Genomic DNA, 7,167 nt, shown 5'->3' with positions numbered 1-7,167 from the left:
ATGGAAATTGCACACAAGAGAATTATCAGGATTCTTGTGTTTACACTCTTGTAGCTACAAGAAAAGACCTAGTACATCTGTGTATACTTTGCACGTGTTCTACATCTCTACAGATACTGACATATAAAGGTATACAAAAAATTCATACTCAGCCATCACAATTAGAACACTGTCAACAAACTGGTTAATAAGCATTATTATTTCAAACCGTATTTGAGGTTAGTTACTGTGCACACACATACAACTTGGAATGCCCTGAAATCTTATAGCTCTCGTAGGAAAAAACTTGATAGAGGTTTTCCCAAATTTAACCATAATTCTAAGAATTCAGATGACATTACCGATAATGAGTTCAAGCAGAAAGAAACTGTTCTAAACTCTCAATAAGAGAAAGGCAGAATTATTTTTGTGTTTTTTGGCTAGAAAACAATTACAAAATTGCTGTCAAAGGCAGAGGCATTCAAAAAATGCACAGCAGAAAAAAAAATACAGGGTAAAAAGTTTTAGAGAGGTCTGTCAGGTGTTTAAATAATAAAAATATTGTATAATTTTTCTGAATTTTACGATATGGTATTTGTCAGCTTTTAAATTGTGTCCTATGTTGTGATTTATTTTCTCATTCCAAACAAATATTAACTTTTTTTTTTTTTTTTTTTTTTTTGGAGAGACAGAGCGCAAGCCAGGGGAGAGGGACAGAGGGAGAGAGAGAGAGCTCTGAGCTCAGCATGAACCTGATCCCATGACCCTGGGATCATGACTTGAGCTGAAATCAAGAGTCTGAAGCTCAACCAAATGAGCCACCAGGTGCCCTTCAAATATTGACTTGGATATCTAATTTTGTTTCATAATATTCATTCTTTTTCTTAATAAGGACTCTTCTCCCCCTCCCCCAGATTGTATAAGGTCTAATACCTGCAGACCTTGACTCTGCTGTTCCCAGCAAGGACCCACCTAGACTTTGCAGAGGCCATCATGAAAAGCCCAAAGAATATAGGGCAGGAATGCCTGGCTGGCTCAGTTGGTGGAACGTGCGACCCATGATCTTGGGATTGAGTTCAAGTTCCACGTTGGGTGTAGAGATTTCTTAAAAATAAATTCTTTTTTTTTTTTTTATTAAAAAAAATTTTTTTTTTTTTAACATTTATTTATTTTTGAGAGAGACAGAGCATGAACGGGGGAGGGGCAGAGAGAGAGGGAGACACAGAATCCGAAACAGGCTCCAGGCTCTGAGTGGTCAGCACAGAGCCCGATGCGGGGCTCGAACTCACGGACCGCGAACTCACCTGAGCCGAAGTCAGACGCTTAACCGACCAAGCCACCCAGGCGCCCCTTAAAAATAAAATCTTAAAAAAAAAAAAAAAGAATCCTGACATATCCTGTGAACAGGAACAGGACCAATACATAAAATAGTACCATAATAAAATCCCTGATAATTACCCACTCAGAATAAAGACACGGATTTCCACCTTGAAGGGAGGTGTGATAAAGTTCTGGCCAACAGGGGTATGCAACTTCCAGGTTCCCATAAAGGAACAGGAAGTGTCCTCTACTTCTTTTCTCCCTTTCCGATGACTGGAATACAAATGTGGTCGTGAGTGTCTTGGTTGAAACAACAATGTGCAAGGAGCATAGGTCTCTAATCCCACGGAACAGTCCCGAGCCAGCTCTGGTCCATTCATACCCATATTACTACGTGGAGAGTTTCTATTTGTTTAAGCCCCAATTATTTTGGATTGCCATTAGGCAGCTGATCTTATATTGTAACTAATACAACCATAATAACACTTTACATTTATAGGGTTCTCTATTCTTCATAAACTTCTCTAGTGTCTCTTATGATCAGTAGCTGCTGGTGAGAGAGGAAAGGTCATCACTTTGACCTTTTCTACGAGGAGCCTGAGGCCCAGGATGTGGACTGACTTGCCTGGGAGCACACAGGGAAGGGTCCCTGATATAACTACCTCACCAACAGGGACAGATAGCAGCTGGAAGCCAGATGTGTGAGTAGCACGGGTGATGAGCATGCTGGCTTTTTGCTCTTAACATTCACAAAGAATTTCTTCTGGACTATTCTATCTATAAACCCCTGGAGTAGGGACAGTTCACATCCCTTCTCTTCTCATCTCCTACTTTTCTAAATTTGCTGCAGCACATGGAAAGCGATGTAAGATAGAGGATTCCTGCTTCAAATACAATGTGTCTCTGCCCTCTTCAATCTTTTCCCCCTCCTTTCCTTTAGAAACTCAGTCAAAAAGCTGGGGCACCTGGGGGGCTCACTCAGTTAAGAGTCTGACTGCAGCTCAGGTCATGATCTTTCAGTTCGAGAGTTTGAGCCCCGCGTAGGGCTCTGTGCTGACAGCTCAGAGGCTGGAGTCGGCCTCAGTCTCCCTCTCTCTCTGTGCCTCCCCTGCTTGTGCTCTGTCTCTTTCAAAAAATAAAATAAACATGAAAGAAAGTTTTTAAAAAGAAATTCAGTCAAAAAGCCTTCAGGCATGGCTGTGCAGAGCAGGGACTGGCAAAGGCTGGCACCCACATGAGGAGGGGAACTGACAACTAACAAATGGTGGCAGTCCTGTGGGGGGTCAAGAAATTGGCCACATACAAGGAAATTGGGCAACAGATAAATACATTGAGTTTAATGGGAGCCAGGGGTCTCAACTGTCAGGGAAAGGAGTTATAAATATGAAAAATGGGAACCCCAAAACAAACCCTTAGATGTTGGGTCAAAATTGGAAGATTCAGTAGAGCACTCAGAGCACTCGTGGTTAGATAGGTAGATGTAAATACAGTTGTAAAACGTATGTGAATGAACGAGTGTGTGAATACAACATGTATATTTCCAAGCTCTGTCCACTGAGAGAGCCTGGGAGTATAGACTACCATTAGCAATGAGGGCACTATTTGTCACTAAAATGAATTGGGCCTTCTTGGATGAGTCTGGAACATTTTTTTGTGCCGTAAAGTAAGGAAGTGCTTATAGAAGAAAGGAAAGATTTCAAAAGAACACAGAAGCCAGCTTGAAGGCACTACCACTGACCAAATCTGGGATAATTTGAGCATCAAAACAAATAATGACAGGGGCGCCCGACTGGCTCAGTTGGTAGAGCAAGCAACTCTTGATCCTGGGGGTGTGAGTTCGAGTCCCGTGGGGGGCATAGACCTTGCTATAAAACAACAACAACAACAACAAAGGAAACCATCAAAATCCTAGAGAACACAGGCAGCAACCTCTTTGACTTCGACTGCAGACTGCAGCAACTTCCTTTTCTTTTTTTAAGTTTATTTCTTTTTGAGGAAGAGAGAAAGTGCAAGTGAGGGAGGGGCATAGATAGGGAAAGAGAGAGAATCCTAAGCAGGCTCCACACTGTCAGTGTGGATGCAGGCCTTGAACCCATGAACCTGTGAGATTCAGAGGATCCAAAGGGGGTTCTGCAATGAGAGCCCCAAGCCCAAAGTGTGGCCTCAACCATGAACCACCAATGCCCAAAGTCGGGCATTTAACCAACTGAACCACCCAGGTGCCCCTGCCTGCAGCAACTTCTTACTAGACATGTCTCCAGAGGCAAGGGAAACAAAAGCAAAAATGAACTATTGGGACCTCATCAAGATAAAAACTTCTACATCAGTGAGGGAAACAATCAGCAAAACTAAAAGGCAACCGATGGGATGGGAGAATATATTTGCAAATGACGTATCCAAAGCGTTAGTATCCAAAATCTATAAAGAATTTATCAAACTCAACACCCAAAAGCCAAATAATGCAGCGAAGAATGGGCAGAAGACATGAATAGACACTTCTCCAAAGAAGACATCCACATGGCCAACCGACACATGAAAAGATGTTCAACATCAGTCATCATCAGGGAAATACAAATCAGAACCACAATGAGATACCACCTCACACCTGTCAGAATGGCTAACACTAACAACTCTGGAAACAACAGATGTTGGCAAGAATTCGAGAAAGGGGAATATTTGAACTATGGTGACAACGCAAACTGGTGCAGCCACTCTGGAAAACAGTATTCAGTTCCTCAAAAAATTAAAAGTAGAACTACACTAAGACCCAGCAACTGCACCACTGGGTATTTATCAGAAGGATACAAAAATGCTGATCCGAAAGGGCACATGCACCCCAATGTTGATAGCGCTATCGACAAGAGCCAAATTATGGAAAGAGCCCAAGTGTCCACCGACTGATGAATGTATAAAGAAGATGCAGAGGTCGCCTGCGTGGCTCAGTTGGTTGAGCGACCAACTTTGGCTCAGGTCATGATCTCCTGGTTCATGAGTTCGGGCCCCACGTCGGGCTTGCTGCTCTCATCGCAGAGCCCCGCTTTGGATCCTCTGTCTCTCTCTCTCTCTCCATGCCGCCCCTGCTTGCACGCTCTCTCTCTCTCTCTCAAAACTAAATAAACATTAAAAAAAAGATGTAGTATAAATATACAGTGGAATGTTACCCTGTGATCAAAAAGAACGATATCTTGCCATTTACACCAACATGGATGGAACTAGAACTTATGCTAAGCCAAATAAGTCAGAGAAAGACAAATATCATGATTTCACTCGTGGAATTTAAGAAACAAAATGGATGAACATAGGGGAAGGGAAGGAAAAATAAAATAAGATAAAAACAGAGGGAGGCAAATCATAAGAGACTCTTAAATACAGAGAGCAAACTGAGGGTTGCAGGAGAGGAGGTGGGTGGGGAGGTGGGCTAAATGGGTGAAGGACCCTTGTTGGGATGAGCACTGGGTGTTACATGTAAGGGATGAGTCACTGAATTCTCCTGAAACCTATACTACACTATATGTTAACTAACTTGAATTTAAATTAAAAAAAAAAAATGACAATAATGGATTATAACCCATGAAATAAAACAGGAATCCAAGAGTCCACATTGATATAAACAAGCAAACAAATAAGAAGAGAAAACGGTTTCTCACGTTAATGTCGACTAACAACTGCAGAAGAAATAATGCCACCATTTGGCAACCAGATAGCAGTAATTAATTCAAGCAGGAAACATCAACGGACGTTAAAACTAGCGGTGAAACGTAGAAAAGTGGGATATTTACATAGTTCACAGTATCTCCTCCCCAAATGCTTATTAATTACAAAGGGACAAGGAGAAGCTACAAGCCTGACAGACACTGCCTTAATGAATGATCAAAGTTAATGTCACCAGTAATCGAACCAAACACTGTCATCAAGTGCCACCTGATGGGATACGGTAAGAAGGCCACCGCCTCACTTCTGTGCATCACCTGAATCTAATCATGACGAAACTAAACCTTAATAGAGGGACAGTCCACAAATTAATAGCTGTAATTAATGCCTGTAATACCGAAGAATGTGAAAGGGGCAAAGGTCAAGAATAGGCTAAGGGTGGCACCCAGCTGGTTCATTCAGTGGGGCATGCACCCCTTGATCTCCGGGTCGGGTCGTGAGTTCAAGCCCCATGTTAGGTGTAGAGTTACTTAAAAGAAAAAGAAAAAGGGGCGCCTGAGTGGCGCAGTCGGTTAAGCGTCTGACTTCAGCCAGGTCACGATCTCGCGGTCTGTGAGTTCGAGCCCCGCGTCAGGCTCTGGGCTAATGGCTCGGAGCCTGGAGCCTGTTTCCGATTCTGTGTCTCCCTCTCTCTCTGCCCCTCCCCCGTTCATGCTCTGTCTCTCTCTGTCCCAAAAATAAATAAAAAACGTTGAAAAAAAAAAAAAAAAAAAAAAGAAAAAGAAAAAAAGCTTAATTAAAAAACCAGACTAAGAAATTCTTCTAGATAGTAGACCAAAGAGACATGATAACTAAGTGAAACACGTGGTCCTGGGTTAGAATTCTGTTGCTATAAAGGTAATTCTTGGGACAGTTGGCAAAACTTGAACACATGGCAAAACTTGAACACAGTGTCTAGATGAGGAGTATATGGCTGTTCTTGGGGCATCCGGCTGGCTCAGTCATTGAGACTCATGATCTCAGAGTTGTGAGTTCAAGTCCCACATTGGGTATAGAGATTACTTAAAAATAAAATCTTAAAAAGAAAAAAAAAGAGTAGATGGGTTTCTTGGTACAATTCTTACAACGGTTCCGTGAGTATAAAATAATTTCAAAAATAAAAATAAAATCGTGCCTGGGTGTCTGGATGGCTCAGTCAGTTAAGCGTCTGGGTCATGTTCTTGAGGTCTGTGAGTTCGAGCCCCATGACGGGCTCTGTGCTGACAACTTGGAGCCTGGAGCCTGCTTCAGATCCTGTGTTTCCCTCTCTCTCTGCCCCTGTCCTGCTTGCATTCTGTCCCTGTCTCTCTCTCAAAAATAAATAAATATTTAAAAATAAATAAACATAAAAAAAATAAAATCAACACACAACAGAAACAGAAACAGTGTGTCAGACTACGAAATCCTTATGCCTTCTAGGCCCATGTCACCTGCTAACCATTTGTGTGACTTTGGGAAATCACTCTCCTTTTCTGGGTCTACTTTTCTTTATTGTCAAGTGGGAGCTTTGAATGTGAACAAATAATCACTCTGGTTTTCTAGTCCAAAGAATGTAGCACTTGTGACTGAGTACAGGGTCTCCAGGGGCTGCAAGGGGCCCTGGAGTGGCTTAGTGGCTTTGTGCCCTCCCTCTGCCTCTATCATCCTTGAGTGTGGTCCTGGCGTCTACACAGGCGACGGCCCCAGTGCTGGTACATGTTGAAGGGCAGGCCCCATGGTGACCAGGACTTGGAATTGCAAATAGCTGAACGGGAGATTTTCACACTTTAGTGAATGTTCCCTGTAACCACCTGGAGGTGCTCATTTTAAATGGAGATTTCTGGCAAATCCCCCTAATACTGGTTTAAACCTGTAGGGATTTGTCTGCCACCATTCTTCTTTTTTTTTTTTTTTTTTTAAGATTTTATTTTTAGGGGTGCCTGGGTGGCTCAATCAGTTAGGCCTTGGACTTCAGCTCAGGTCACAATCTCACAGTTTGTGAGTTCAAACTCCATGTCAGGCTCTGTGCTGACAGCTCGGAGCCTGGAGCCTGCTTCAGATTCTGTGTCTCCCTCCTCTCTGTCCCTCCCCCGCTCGTGCTCTGTCTCTTTCTCTTTCTCAAAATTAAATAAACAATAAAAAAATTATAAAGATTTTATTTTTAAGTAATCTCTACATTCAACATGGGGCTCAAACTTA

The 7,167-nt window shown here is 42.5% G+C and overlaps 1 long non-coding RNA gene across 1 annotated transcript; it reads left to right on the top strand.

Moving 5' to 3' along the window:
• Positions 1-667: 667 nt before the first annotated feature.
• Positions 668-1,100, top strand: LOC128773640 (uncharacterized). The gene is made up of 2 exons (XR_008417985.1): positions 668-804; positions 894-1,100. It is a non-coding gene; the product is annotated as an uncharacterized LOC128773640 (long non-coding RNA).
• The last annotated feature ends 6,067 nt before the right edge of the window (positions 1,101-7,167 follow it).

The sequence above is a fragment of the Panthera pardus genome, unplaced genomic scaffold (genome assembly GCF_024362965.1).
Source record: "Panthera pardus isolate Hobbes unplaced genomic scaffold, ASM2436296v1 HiC_scaffold_26, whole genome shotgun sequence".
Lineage (NCBI taxonomy): Eukaryota > Metazoa > Chordata > Mammalia > Carnivora > Felidae > Panthera > Panthera pardus.
The sequence above is the reverse complement of the archived record's forward strand: the minus strand, read 5'-3'. Positions and strand labels throughout refer to the sequence as shown.